Here is a 15,318-nt window from a genome sequence, read left to right as displayed (position 1 = left end):
ATTTCCGTGTTCGACGCTATAGCGTCCTCTTAATGTCACGCGTCGCCCTCCGGCAGACCATCCTGACTCGCCGCGGTACGTGATCGCCGAGAAAGCCACGCACAACTCGTGCATCGTTACCTGGAAGCCTCCCACATGGGACGGCGGTAGCAACGTCACCAACTACGTCATCGAGAAGCGCGAGCACCCCATGTCCACATGGATCCGGTGCGCCAACACCAGGTGAGGACGGCGGGCGGGCTTGGTGTCAGCGTCTGAGTTGTAACGGCCGGCGACCTGGCGGCGAGTGGGCCACCGGCGGCCACAGGACAGGCGGTGCGGTCGCCCGTAACGACAGCCCTCCGACGCCGGCCCCCTGACGCTAGCTCCCCTGACGCCACCAGGCCCCTGACGTCAGTCCCCTGACGCTAGCCCCCCCCCCCCCCCCCCGCTCCCTGACGCCACGAGCCCCCTGACGCCAGCCCCTGGCGCCAGCCGCTGACGTCAGCCCCCTGACGCCAGCCCCCTGAAGCCAGCCCCCTAGCGCCATCCCCCCCGACGCCACCCTGACGTCAGCCCCCTGACGCCAGCCCCTGCCGTCAGTCCCCTGACGTCAGCCCTCCTGACGCCAGTCCCCTGATGTCAGGCGCCCGCCGCCAGCCCTCTGACGCCAGCCCTCTGACGTGCCTGCCGATGCACATCACCGCTGGGAATCTCAGTGTCTGTGCATGAATCTGCAATGAGCCTTAGGTGATTGAAATACCAATGGTTTATAATCTGCGTGGGCCGAAACTCGTTATTGCAGATTTGCTGAACATAGGATTTGTACGTAAGCAAGGGTCACGTTCGCTGAAAGTGTGAAACGTAATAGAACACTTTGTCAAACACACAGTCTATGTGTCATTTTCAAAGGCTTGCACGTCAAATGTTTGTGCAGTGGTCCGTAACCCGCCCCATGCTAACTCATTTAATCTGCTAGCCTGTGACCTGTCTCCTGCGCCGTGCTGACGGCGCCGTGCTGACCGCGTTGCAGGTTTACCGTGCACGAGGCGCAGGGCCTGACCCCCGGCCAGACGTACTCGTTCCGCGTGATCGCCGAGAACATCTACGGTCGCTCGGCACCCAGCGACGAGTCGACGCCCATCACCACGCGCGACGTCACCAAGAAGAAGGAGCAGAAGCGCAAATACGAGGGTAAATAAGCTCGGACCTGTCCTTGTCACGGGCACACTGCATCGTCATCGGGGATGGTTTTGGGCTTTTTGTAATAGGTCCTTCTTTGTTGCCTGCGTTGTATGGCGGCTTACAGTCAAGATCACAGCCGATCAAAGCAACGTTCTTCTTTGTGTTTGCCTTCCAAAATGTGTCAGCTGCTCCCTCATTTGAGTCACACGTAAGATGCGCGTCACAGCTTTCCTCTGTACACGCTCCCCTCGATGAGCCTGATAGTCTGAGGTCAGCATGGCTGCAACTACAACGCCAGCGGTGATCCGGGCAAGTTCCACACGCCGAGTGACCCGCGCCCCTCCTCGGAGGCCGACAATGACCCGCCCCCACCCGTCCACAGTGGATGGCCCAACGCTAACCCGCCCCCGCCCGTCCACAATGGATGAGAACGGATGCTAACCCGCCTCGCCCGTCCACAGTGGACGAGAACGGCAAGAGGATCCGCGGCCGCGCCGACAAGCCGGTGGACAACTACGACCAGTTCGTGTTCGACATCCACGCCAAGCACGTGCCGCAGCCGGTGGACATCAAGCACGACAGCGTGTACGACCACTACGACGTGCTGGAGGAGATCGGCACGGGCGCGTTCGGCGTGGTGCACCGCTGCCGCGAGCGCGCCACGGGCCACATCTTCGCCGCCAAGTTCATCCCCATCAGCCACCCGATCGAGAAGGAGCTGATCAAGAAGGAGATCGATATCATGAACCAGCTGCACCACCCGAAGCTGATCAACCTGCACGACGCCTTTGAGGACGACGATGAGATGGTGCTCATCTATGAGTTCCTGTCGGGTGGCGAGCTTTTCGAGCGCATCACCGCGCCCGGCTACACCATGTCAGAGGCCGAGGTCATCAACTACATGCGACAGGTCTGCGAGGCCGTCAAGCACATGCACGAGAAGAATATTCTACATCTGGGTCAGTATGGCGAGATACAGGTGTCGATGCTATTTAGTTGAGATGGCTTGGGAGTTGCAGTATTCGGCATTTACACGCGCATTTTAATAAATGTATGATTGTATGATTTAATAAATGTATGATTGCATATATATATATATATATATATATATATATATATATATATATGCAAGTGAATTGCGCATATATGTGCATATATGTGCATGTGAATGCGCAAAGTATTTTGAATATTGAATGGCATTAGCACGTGCAAGGCATAGATAGACTTATTACCAACATTTTGAAATGCGCGATCACCTCTACAGTCGAACATGCTTGGCAGCAAGCACGTCACAAATACAAAATAATGCAGTTAAATGGAATTTAGACTTAAACTCGATCAATCAAGCTTCATTGGCTGTGATATATTGACACTCATTCCACCAGCGCTTTTCTCCACCGGCGCCCGAGTGCGACCGCGCCCCCTCGCAGCCCCGACTGAGCGAGACACCCTCCCCGCAGACGTCAAGCCGGAGAACATCATGTGCCAGACGTCCAAGTCGACCAACGTCAAGCTGATCGACTTCGGCCTGGCCACCAAGCTCAACCCCAACGAGCTGGTCAAGATCTCGACGGGCACGGCCGAGTTCGCTGCGCCCGAGATCGTGGAGCGCGAGCCGGTCGGCTTCTACACGGACATGTGGGCTGTCGGCGTGCTCGGATACGTCCTGTGAGTACGGCAGGGCGCCGGCGCCGTCCTGCAGCCGTCCAGCTAGCCCGGTAGCCGGCGCGCTGCGTGCGCCGCACCGAGGAAACGGAGGCTGGGAAACGGGCCTTGTTTGTTTGTTTGGCTAGTTGGTATTGTATGAGTACCTAAGCTTCAGCACCTTTTATTGTGCAGGTTGTGCCTTATGAAAGGTGCCGTTCATCTGGATATTTTCCTGTGTAAAGCTTACATTAAGCCAACATTGGCGTAAGCTGCAATACCATGGTCAGCTGAATAAGCAGGCACAAACGTCAGGGGCCATCTCTCAATTCCTCACAAGCACTCCGTCACCATGACCGCTAGCGCTGATGCCGCTGCTTGCGTGTCACGCGCGGTCGTGCGCCTCACGGTGGTCCCGCGTGCACAGCCTGTCCGGCCTCTCGCCGTTCGCCGGCGAGACGGACGTCGAGACCCTGAAGAACGTCAGGGCCTGCGACTGGGACTTCGACCGCGAGGCGTTCGCCAACGTCTCCGATGAGGGCAAGGACTTCATCCGCAAGCTTCTGCTGAAGGCCAAGGAGTGAGTTAGTCGCTCCATGCGCATCAGGTCACCTTTGAAAAAATGGCCGCCAACTGGGCTGCATTTCAGATACGTGATTATTGAGCTATGCGGTGTGAGGTTTTGTAGCATGAATAATGCCGCTAGTTGACTTTGCTGCTTTTGTCGCCTTTGCTACCATGAGCATCGCGTCACGTTCATTCTGCACCACCGGACATTACGCTACGGATGGCGAGAACCGCCCCACTGGCTGTGCTTCTGACCCCTCTGACCCCCCTGCATTTCAGCAAGCGTCTGACTGCGCACGAGTGCCTGGAGCACCCGTGGCTGAAGGGCGACCTGACTGGCCTGGACGCGCCCATCGACAGCTCGCGCTACACGCCCATGCGCGACCGCATCCGCGCCCGCTACGAGGGCTGGGGCGGCTACCCGCTGCCGATGGGCCGGCTGGCCAACTACTCCAGCCTGCGCCAGCTGCAGATGGACCGCTACAAGATCCACGAGGTCAATGTGGACCGGCTGCAGGCGGCCCCGCGCTTCGTCATCCGTCCCATGTCGGCGTTCGCCTACGAGGGCCAGTCGGTCAAGTTCACCTGCCGCGTCATCTCGCTGGCGCCGCCCACGGTCACGTGGTACCGCGACAACATGGAGCTGCGCCAGTCGGTCAAGTACATGCGCCGCTACCAGGGCGACGACTACACGTTCGTCATCAACCGCGTCAAGCTGTCGGACCGCGGCGAGTACATGATCCGCGCCGAGAGTCACTACGGCTTCCGCGAGGAGCCTGTCTTCCTGAACGTGCAGGCGCTGGCGCGCGAGCTGCCGCGCCGCCAGGAGTCGCAGCAGCCGGTGCGCCGCCGCCAGCCAGTGCCCAGCTACCAGCGCACCTGGGACAAGGAGGCCGACCACGCGCCGCTCTTCAGCTTCCAGCTGCGTCCGCGTGTCATGCAGATGGGCCAGACGTGCAAGCTGCTCTGCTGCCTGTCCGGCAAGCCGGCGCCCACGGTGAGTGAATGACGACAGCCCGGCGGCGGAGGGGCGCGACGCAGAGCCGTCTCGGTGCCAGGGAATGCTGGCATTCTGCTGAAGTGGTCCAAAGTGATCGGGTTGAATCGGGAAACCTTTCTTGGCAATGCACTGCGAATCCAATCTCCGGCGACCCTTTTGCGCGCAGAGACGTGCTGGGAGAACGTTTTTGCTTCACGGACGGGATAATTGTTCGGACTATCGTCCTCGTCTGGTGTGCTAGTGTGTACACACCGACACACCAGGCCAGAACGTCGTCCTCGTCTGGTGTGCTAGTGTGTACACACCAACACACCAGGCCAGAACGTCGTCCTCGTCTGGTGTGCTAGTGTGTACATACCGACAAACCAGGCCAGAACGTCGTCCTCGTCTGGTGTGCTAGTGTGTACATACCGACACGCCAGGCCAGAACGTCGTCCTCGTCTGGTGTGCTAGTGTGTACATACCGACACACCAGGCCAGAACGTCGTCCTCGTCTGGTGTGCTAGTGTGTACATACCGACACGCCAGGCCAGAACGTCGTCCTCGTCTGGTGTGCTAGTGTGTACATACCGACACACCAGGCCAGAACGTCGTCCTCGTCTGGTGTGCTAGTGTGTACATACCGACACACCAGGCCAGAACGTCGTCCTCGTCTGGTGTGTTAGTGTGTGCATACCGACACACCGGGCCAGAACGATATTCCAAACAGTTGTCCGTCCGTGATGCTGATTCCTCGTCTCATGCCTTCCGTGAAACTATCAAGTGTCGGCTTACCACGGTTTTATGGCGAAATTCCACGTCTGGATGAACGTGAGTGACCGGCTGATTACGCCCGTCAGCATTCCCTGTCGGTACCACGCACCACCAACCGTACACTTCAGGCCGACGCTTAGTGCAGTGATCCGTCTCCGTGAGCGCAGCAAAAGCCAGTGCTCCGTCTCTGTGAGCACAGCACAGGCCAGTGCTCCGTCTCTGTGAGCACAGCACAGGCCAGTGCTCCGTCTCTGTGAGCACAGCACAGGCCAGTGCTCCGTCTCTGTGAGCACAGCACAGGCCAGTGCTCCGTCTCTGTGAGCACAGCACAGGCCAGTGCTCCGTCTCCGTGAGCACAGCACAGGCCTGTGCTTCGTCTCCGTGAGCGCAGCAAAAGCCAGTGCTCCGTCTCCCTAAGCCCAGCACAGGCCAGTGCTTCGTCTCTGTGAGCGCAGCACAGGCCAGTGCTCCGTCTCCATGAGCGCAGCAAAAGCCAGTGCTCCGTCTCCGTGAGCACAGCACAGGCCAGTGCTCCGTCTCCGTGAGCACAGCACAGGCCTGTGCTTCGTCTCCGTGAGCGCAGCAAAAGCCAGTGCTCCGTCTCCCTAAGCCCAGCACAGGCCAGTGCTTCGTCTCTGTGAGCGCAGCACAGGCCAGTGCTCCGTCTCCGTGAGCGCAGCAAAAGCCAGTGTTCCGTCTCCGTGAGCACAGCACAGGCCAGTGCTTCGTCTCCGTGAGCGCAGCAAAGCCAGTGCTCCGTCTCCCTAAGCCCAGCACAGGCCAGTGCTTCGTCTCTGTGAGCACAGCACAGGCCAGTGCTCCGTCTCCGTGGGCGCAGCAAAAGCCAGTGCTCCGTCTCCCTAAGCCCAGCACAGGCCAGTGCTTCGTCTCTGTGAGCATAGCAAAAGCCAGTGCTCTATCTCCATAAGCCCAGCACAGGCCAGTGCTCCGTCTCCGCGAGCACAGCGCAGGCCAGGCCAGGTCCGTCTCCGTACGCGCTGCTCGTGCCGCGCCCATCCCCAGCTGACCCGTGCCCGTGTGCCGACAGGTCAAGTGGTACAGAGGCGACCAGGAGCTGAGTCGCGGCGAGTACAACATCACCAACGCCGACGGCGTGGTCACGCTCGAGATTGGCAACTGTCAGCCGGAGGATTCTGGGAAGTACCGCTGCGTGGCCACCAACGCGCTCGGCACCGCGGAGACCTCCTGCGTCATCATCGTTGAAGGTACGTGCCTGCCGTCGTCGCTCGAGCATCGTGATTGGCAAACTTGGTGCGGCCTTAGTGCGGCGTATCTGTACCGCGCACTTACTGTATGTAATGAACGTCTCTGATTTGGTCTGAGGGAAGTATCCATCCCTTGAAATATGTGCTGTTTATTGCACTCTTCTCTTGTTCCTGAAAAGATATGATCCGTGAATGTGGGCGTTTTTACAGTTTGCTCCTTTTATCTCTCGTTTCCAGCTATTGCTCTGTTTATGCATGCCATGAATCGTTGATAGGCCCAACGTTCGTTCGGTGTTTCAGTGCCGAAGTGTAAGTCGAGAGCAAGATACACACACAACGTGTTTTCAGCTCCTTTGCAGTGACTGTGGTGTAGCTCACTAAACAGTGAAATGTGCAATCAGCCACAATGCTGACGCCACATGTATACATAGGCTTAAACGCGTACTTGCCAGCGTGAACATCAACAAATAGGCCTCGCCGGCGTGTTGACACGCTGATCACTCGCTCTAGTTGACCATCTGACGCCATCTTTTGGCAGTGTAGTTGCTTTTGTGTGCTGTTCTACATGCCTCTGGTGTTATTTTGCTTCTCTTACTACGCTTGCATCTGTGCGTCGCTCCTTCTTGGCCGCACTAACCAAAGTTTGTGATCGAACTCCTCAGGCGGCTCAGAAGAGCAATGCAAGCAGATCTTCAGTAGTTTTAGCAAAGAAGGTAAAACATGGGAGCAGCAAACAATCCATGCAACATAACAGTTTTAAGAGGGAGCATCCGTCCATGTGACGCTAGCGGCCGTGGCCTTCAGTCGCCTAATCAGGAAGTTGGCGTTATTTGTCACATGAATGTTGGTGCATGCCGTGTGTGTCACCAACGTTCCAAAGATTCCAGTTAACATATTCCACTTTCATTAGATGCGTTGGAATGTCACCAGCTCTGCGTGACCTTTCTGTTACTGAATGCGCCCTCAAAGCCCTTGGCACGATCCAATGTCGTTTTTGTTTGATTTATTATGGGCACGTCTTTCATGGTCATCTAATGCATGGTCATTGGATAGTATAAACATGTAGGAGATGAGGTCGTCTTCATCAAATTTTTGTGGAAACTCACGCCAACTTTTGGCCGATCTTGAGCCTGTGCCACGACGGGCGTTTTTATATCTGGCTGTCACTAGTTTTTAAGTAGCTCGGTTAGCGACCCAGTGAGCCTCTGCGTGTGCAGATCTTCGTTCTCATGTTTGCGGTCTGTACCTGTGTGACTAACCGTTTCACGTAACAGCTACAACTTCGGACCATACAACAGGGTGAGTGCTGCATCTCTTCGGGTGCCATCTCCTAGGCACACTTTCTAGCTGCCTTGAGGGTTGCAGATTCATGGCTTAGGTGTAAACAAACTTACACATGAAGCGAGCTCGTGCAACCGTTGTGATTAAGCTATTGCATTGCTGGCATGCCTTCGAATACCATGTGCTTGCATCACGAGCATTCTCGCATCTACGCTGTTGGCTGTACTTACCTGCGTTGCAGTCTTGGGTCAGCCCAGACATGGGCTCCTGCGATCACTGGACCTGATCCCGCTCCCCGACCAGACCAGGCCAGGGGCGCCTGCAGAGTCGGCCGCCATCACACGCGGCCGCCACCGGTCTGACCTTACCTCAGCCTGCTCTCCGATCAGACCAGACCAGGGGCACCTGAAGAGCCTGCCGCCATCGCACGAGACCGCCATCGGTCTGACCTGACCTGACCCGACCTGACCTGGCCTAACCTGACTCCGTTGTCATAACAGACCAGGCCAGGGCCACATGACAAGCGTGCCGCCCTCGCTCACAGCTATGTACTTGAGGCCTGATTTGGCCTGGTCCGACATGACCTGACCTGATCTGACCTGATCTGAGCGGACCTGACCTGACCTGCCTCGACCCCGTGCCCCGCCAGATCGACGCTACCTGTCGAGCGCGGCGTCCTCGCACCCGACCACCAACGGCATCTCGTCGCACAAGTTCTCTTCGGCGTACAAGTCCGACGCCACCGGATACAAGTCCGAGTTTAAGTCGGAGTTCAAGTCCTCGCATTCGTCGTCACACCAGAGCTCTTCGTATCAGTCGAGCAGCATGACAGTAAGAACTTCATGCAGACTTGTGTTCGACTTGAGGCTGGCCCCGCGTTAGTTCCGTTCTGGAGTCAGCCCTTCGCGAACTGATAGTCGAGGAATACTAAGGGCTAAGCCAGGTCAACATGGGTGCGTGCCCCCTGTAAACGTGGCTTATACTTAACATCAGTAAGAAAGGCCTCCAGCTCTTGATCTTTCCGCATTATGAGCCCAAATTTTGTATGTTGAGCTGAAGACTTTAAACATACCGAGAGGTATAGCTTATGCGACGTTTCAGTGGTAATAAGTTATCACTTTGTCGGCACTCAATATTCGAAGGTGCATTCATGAAGAGATCCGATCCGATCCGAGACATTGCAAATCGCTACCTCAGCGTAAGAACTTTGAACTCAGTCCGGCTATGCCGCGCGCATTCACTTGTTCTGGGACAGTCTCACCTCCTTTGACCTAGCTGGGGCCTTTTCACGTTCCTCCACTCTGGTCTTGGATGTAGAAATGGGATAAAACGGAATCATGACGTCACCGACCACGAATGCGGTTCCCTGATCCGAGCAGCGGCTTACAAATGTCGGATGTAGTCTTCGGCATACGCGCGACATGCTACCATGGCTTTTGGGCCTTTTGGGTATGTACTGAACAGCGCAATGCAAATGATCAGAAGTTTGGGGTTGCTCGTACCAGCCGTTTTAAAGTCCGCCTACGTAAGCGCATCAACAAGCCAATGTTATGCATGCCTTTAATTCGTTATTTCTTGATGATTATTTGTTTCATTGTTTTGTGCCTCATTACATGGCCCGCAAGCTACGCGATATTTCGAAACTTCGGCAGTCATGACCGTGATCTGGCTTCGAATGCTGTTTCATCGTTTTAGTTCTGTGATGTGCCCTGTGATCTTCCGCAGTCGTCCAACATGGCATCTAGCGGCAGCCGCTTCAAGTCCAGCTTCGACACCGGCCTGACGAGGTCCGGCTTCGACACCGGCCTGACGAGGACCGGCTTCGACTCCGGACTGCGGTCCGGCTACGACTCCGGACTGCGGTCCGGCTACGAAACGGGCCTGCGCTCAGGGTTCGACTCCGGTCGGCGATCTGGCTTCGAGTCGGAGTTCACCAAGTCCAGTCTGGACTCGGCGCCGGCGCCGAAGGCCGAGCCAACCGAGAAACGTGTGCTGAAGCCATACGGCAAGACGCTGTCGGGCAGCTCCACCCGCTCCCGCTCGGCCACCAAGGAGCTGGAGATTCCGCCCGACGACTCGCTCATGCACGCGCCCGTCTTCGACGACAAGATGCCGGCGACGCTGGCGGTGCGCGACGGCGCGTCGCTGGCGCTGCACTGCCAGGTGCACGGCGACCCCGACCCCAAGATCGCCTGGAGCAAGAACGGCGAGCTGCTCAGCTCATCGGCCGCTGTCGACCTCAAGTACCGGCAGGGCGTGGCGTCGCTCGCCATCGCCGAGGTGTTCCCCGAGGACGAGGGCGCCTACGAGTGCCGCGCCTACAACTCGATGGGCGAGGTCACCACCACCTGTCAAGTGACCGTCACCCGTGAGTAATGCGTCGGACGCCGATCCGCGGGTGGCACTGGGCAGCGCGGCACGCCCGTGGCCCACCCAGCTCAGCCGCTGGCGCCGTTTGTTGCAATGAACTTAAGCGATGAGGGGCTAATTGTGCTTGCACTCTTAGCTCTTAGGGAAATGGCACATTTAGCCTGCCGGGCTGGCCACTTTGTTACTGCTTTTCGGTTTTTGTGGATAGACGACATCCTTTAGAAGGGCGTCAGGTACTTTCACCAACTACGCACGCAGATTCCTGTACAACTGTAATGAATGTGCCTTCATATCACCTTAACCTGTTTGTTGGCCTCCTTCTCAGTGCCCCACTTGAGGGCTTTAGTCCGAAGTAGCGACACTCTGAAACGGTTATGAACGCTATACTGGACTTTTGTGACAAATGACCGCTCACGGCATGTTCTGGAATGGCTTTGAGATTTGCTACTTTATAGTTGTTAAGATTCGAAACAGCTAGACCCGAGTGTGTAACATTTATGTGTAGATACTCATTTGCTTCTGTGATACCGGGAATCTACTGTGCCTTGAATGCTGTCAAGCATTGTGATCGTGATGACTGTTTTTATTTTATTTTCAGCTGCTCCGGCGCCCGTGAAAGGTGAGGAAAGCACATCCGTGTCGCTATTACGTAAAGTGGGATAGAAGTTTGGTTTCTACGTGGTCCTATCGATAAGCATTTGGCATGCTTGTGCCTTCTTTCTCAACACAGTATTCGGCTATGTAGGAGTGCTTGACGTGCTTTTCCAAGGAATCGCGCGTCCAAATGTTGGACACAGGCAGCGCCTGAAAGCAGCACGGTACTCAGTAATTTGCGTCGGCTGCCTCGCTATCTTTAAATAGATAGTCAACCCCGTTCATGCTATGCCTTGCCATTTTACGTAAGAGCGTGCCACAAGTACCGATCTTGTCCGCAGCCAAGGAGAGCGTGCCGCTGAAGAGCGCCGGCGGCGAGGAGGAGCCGCCCCGCGTGCTGGAGCACCTGCGGTCGATGGTGGTGAAGGACGGAGAGGCCGTCACTCTGTCCTGCCGATTGACGGGTCAGTGTCGGCCGCTCTCGCGCCCGGGCGGGGGCTCCGGCGTCTGCCGCCGGGCGCTGACCAGCTGTGGGCTTCGGCGTCTGCCGCCGCGCGTCTGCCGGCTGAGACTGGGTCACCGGCCGGCGTGAAGACGTCCCACCTTTCAGAACACCACTCAGTAGATCGGTCAACCACGTTCTCGTGTTTCATTGGTGTCAGGATTTTGGTCATCCTACCGGATGTCAAACTATGTACTGAGGCACCGTGTCCGTCGTTTGCACTTTGTTCCCACTCTGCGTAAATCACGTGATTTTCTGCCACTCACTATATGGCCCAGTCCGTCTTACCTATACTTAGCACGAAAAGTTCAATACGACACTCGTATATGCGTATGGAAAGGCAAATACCAGTGGTGTCATCAAGTCAGTGACTATGGTTTGCACCATCGGTAACTCACAGATCGAAGACTGCTAGTGGCAAAGCTGACCAGTCCCACTATTCTCAGGAACGTCCAAGTTTGAGGTGGTGTGGCTTCACAACGACAAGGAGATCAAGCCGTCCAAGGACTTCGAGTACGACAGCGTAGGCGATATGTATCGCCTGAAGATCGCCGAGATCTTCCCCGAGGACTCGGGCGCCTACACGTGCGAGGGCCTTCAACGACGCCGGAGAGAGCTTCTCCTCCTGCACCTTGGTCGTCCTCGGTAAGGCTGGCAGGGCGGAGCGGGCGGGCGGGCACTGGCGTCAGCAGGAAGCGGCTCCCGTCCGCTTATTGACTGTCAGTCATGCCGTAAATGACAAACCAGTTCTCGAAAGGTTGAACGGCCTATTGATTGCATTCGGCTATAAGTTAAGTATCTTTCTGGATGAACCGGAGAGTGTGCTGCTCAAAGGATGGATCACGCGGAAGCAGTGGACGACGGGACCAAAGGCCCTACGACTGTGAAAAATTACGTCTTGTCTTCCTGGAGGCCTATTGTTGTGAAATTGGCTTGCTCACAGAATCTGTCCCGCGGAATCAGGATCCTCCCGTGACCTCGTGTATCGTTGTTTGTAGGAACAAAAGTTATTCTGCCACCCGTCGTGTCGCTTTGTTGCGTGCAGCTTCGGCTGCATCAGACGCATTGCATTGATGATTTCAACGATTACTTTCTGTTTTTGTTTATCGTTATTACTTTTGAGATGTATTTACGTATTCAAATATTGTGTACGTGGCAATGAACATTGTTTTGAGGTGCCCTATGACGAACGCAGCCCCTGTCTGCTCTCCAGTGCCGAACGAGGAGATGAAGCAGCCTGCCTTCAAGACATTCCCCGTTTCGGCGACGGTGGCCGAAGGGCAGGCGGCCCACTTCGCCTTCACGTTAGAGAAGCCGGCCACCAAAGGTAGGATACATACTTGCACATGCAACCAAATTAAATCTGACCGTTCGCGGGTCGCTACTAACGTGTGGTATCTTGGCCATCACCCTTGAGACCTCCGAACCTGAATTCGTCACGATGGTGAGCTTGGATTGGCTCATTGATTGTGCCTCGCCTGTGATAAGCCTCTGCCTCCTGCGTGCACCTTACAGCTAAGTCTGCGGTCACATTTGGAGGCTTTTGTGGTCCTGGCTAATGATTTGTAGACATTGGGACAAAGTTAAGGAAGGAATGTGGCTTAGACGTAGTTCGACATGCATGCCACTGTGTTTTCATCCCATTACCTAATGTTCCCGGGAAACCCATCCCAAAACTCAACCGAGAATTCCAGCATGTCATGTGCTAATCCTTGTTTCCAACGACAGTCCTTAGTTCGCCAGTTCTAAATATGTGAACTGTGAGTATGACCTGTGAAGATGTGCCACGGTGAACAGTGGCCCGCCCAGACCCCGGGACATCGGTGATCAGGACGACACCGTGAGGACGCGGTGAGGACGAGGACGGTCTCAGACATCTCTCTGCGCCAAGAGTGTTCCCCTGCTTCTCTGCGGGCCAGGAGTGTCCCCTTGTCCGCCGCCGTCGTCCGCGGCGGCCGCTGACTGCCGCCCCTGTGCCGCCGCAGTGACGTGGTTGCAAGGACGGCAAGCCCCTGGACGACACCAACAGCCGGCTGAAACTGGGCGGGGAGGGGACCAGCCACCAGCTGGATGTGACCGCCTGTGCCGCCAACGACGTCGGCCAGTACTCGGTGAAGGCGCAGGCGGCAGGCGGCGACGAGACGGTGGCCAACTTCTCCCTCAACGTCACCGCCAAACAAAATTAACGCCGCGTACCAGGTGGGTGGCGGTTCTGGGATGCGCGTGTGGGCCACCCGGCACTTCTGTGCCCGCGAGGATGCAAAAGGGTGTGTCATTGATCCCTGGGATGGCTGCGGCTGCTGCTCTCTGTAAATAGCCCACAGTCGTGGCACTTCGGAAGCCTGGTCACCAGGAAACAGTGCCCCACGCTGACATGTCCGGGATTGGTGGCTCGGGCGCATGCAGGGATAAAAAGAACATCGTGTGAGTCATGCTGCACCGCACGCCATCTGGGCTTGCGGCACAGTCTAGCGCACAGGCATTGAAACATCTCTAGCCTTGCTTCGTGGCCGTTACATGCAGCCGTCTTTCACTTCTTAGAGCAGGAGTAGACAGAGCGCATTGGTTAAACAAGGTTGTGGTGATACTGTCGATCTACAAACAGCGAATAGCAGGACGGCTGTCGGCTCCGTCGCCGCGCGTCACCTGACCGGCGCCGTCCCATTTCAGACTGTCCCCCTCTACCGAACGACCCCCCGACTTGGCAAGTGCAGGGCGAGCTGCGCCCCCCAGCGGCGTCGGCGGCAGCCCAAGCCTGCGAGCGTGCGAACGACCGCGCCGAGTGTATATAACGCGCAATAATCCTGCGTGCGCGGCCCCGGCCGGACGGTTTGCGTTGGAGTCCAGTCTCACAACTAGCGACGGCCACACGGCGCGTGTGAAAACAGCTGCGGGATTGTTCTAGTCGAGTTTAGATAGCCGTGAGAGAAGGTCCGGCGGCCGCCGCCGCCTCCCGCTGGACTGCACCCCGGGGGCGGCGGCGGCGGCGGCCGGCCGGGGCCCACGCCGCCGCTGTCTCTGACTGTCTCCCGTCCTTCCGATGCAGCGGCGCGCCTGGTGACTGACGACCGGAAGGAGCGCGCGCGACCGTGCAGTGCGTGGGCTGAACGATGAATGGTGGAGAGACGTGTCGGCATTTGGAGACTGGACAATATAATGTCTTTTGATGTGGCGGCTTTCTCGGCTGGGTGTCAAGCGACATTCTGTTGCGGGCTGGCTGGTTAACTGCCTCCGGGTCTCACATATGCGAGAGGACACAAAGACACAGGAAAATGTTTTTAAAAGCAAGTGTTATTTCCCGAGAATGATTTGAGGTCTTGTGGTGTCTACACGAGGCAAGGGAGCTGGCATTTGCATATTTTGTCTTTATACGACATCAAATAAGGTATTAGCATCTTAGCAAATTTAAACAGCTAAATTAAGAGCATTTATTTGCGTCCGTCTGTCGATCTGTTTGCACATATCCTTCGCCCAGACTACAGCACAGACGGCTGCACGGATCACCATGAATTTGCACGCAAGGGATTGAAGTGTTGTGACGATCCACGACCGAAGCTCAGGCCCGTCCGTTACCGATGTATGTTACAGCGCGCGCAAGAGTGGGGCGTGGTTTGGCATATAGTACGAAGACAGTTTTCTGTATGTAAGAGAGACTATGAAAATCATACGACATTCTGAGTGCGAGGAGCGGTGTCGCAAGAGCAGGGACGTACACGCAGGATTCCATCTTGGGATGGAATGGGGTGTAGCTTGAAGTTTGTCCGTGAAGTTGGCGATGTGGACAGCCTTTACTTAACGACGAGTGTTCCGATCTCACTGAAAATGCGCCAAGTGGTCAATGATGGCGCGGGAACATCAAAGGTGACGTCTATTTTACATACGTCACCAGGGTCAAATTCAAGATCAACGCATGGCGAAATCTGTGTCGCCGAGAAGTTACAGCCCGAATTTTTATTTCTTAAGGATCAGAATATCTTACGGCGCACGAAGTAGCGTTCATCAAAAGTTTTGACTCTCGAAAGTCTGCCTTCAAGATCATATTCAGATCAAAGAGCGGTGAGGAACTCTAGATCACTCAAAATTTTTAGGTGATTTTCAAATATCAAGCACCATCCGGCACTTGGAGCGGATGGTCAAGGGCCCCGATCGGAGAGTCTGAAGTGCACCTCCATGGCGCCAGGGCGCAAACTGGCTCGCGTATCGAAGGATGGCAGATG

At 56.2% G+C, this 15,318-nt stretch overlaps 1 pseudogene; it reads left to right on the top strand.

Annotated features, from left to right (window-relative positions):
- LOC119092094 (twitchin-like) overlaps positions 1–13,317 on the top strand; it is a 104,755-nt pseudogene extending 91,438 nt beyond the window's left edge.
- The last annotated feature ends 2,001 nt before the right edge of the window (positions 13,318–15,318 follow it).

The sequence above is a fragment of the Pollicipes pollicipes genome, unplaced genomic scaffold (genome assembly GCF_011947565.3).
Source record: "Pollicipes pollicipes isolate AB1234 unplaced genomic scaffold, Ppol_2.1 Scaffold_3447;HRSCAF=4054_pilon_pilon_pilon, whole genome shotgun sequence".
In the NCBI taxonomy this organism is placed as follows: Eukaryota; Metazoa; Arthropoda; class Thecostraca; order Pollicipedomorpha; family Pollicipedidae; genus Pollicipes; species Pollicipes pollicipes.
This window is presented reverse-complemented; position numbering and strand designations above follow the sequence as displayed.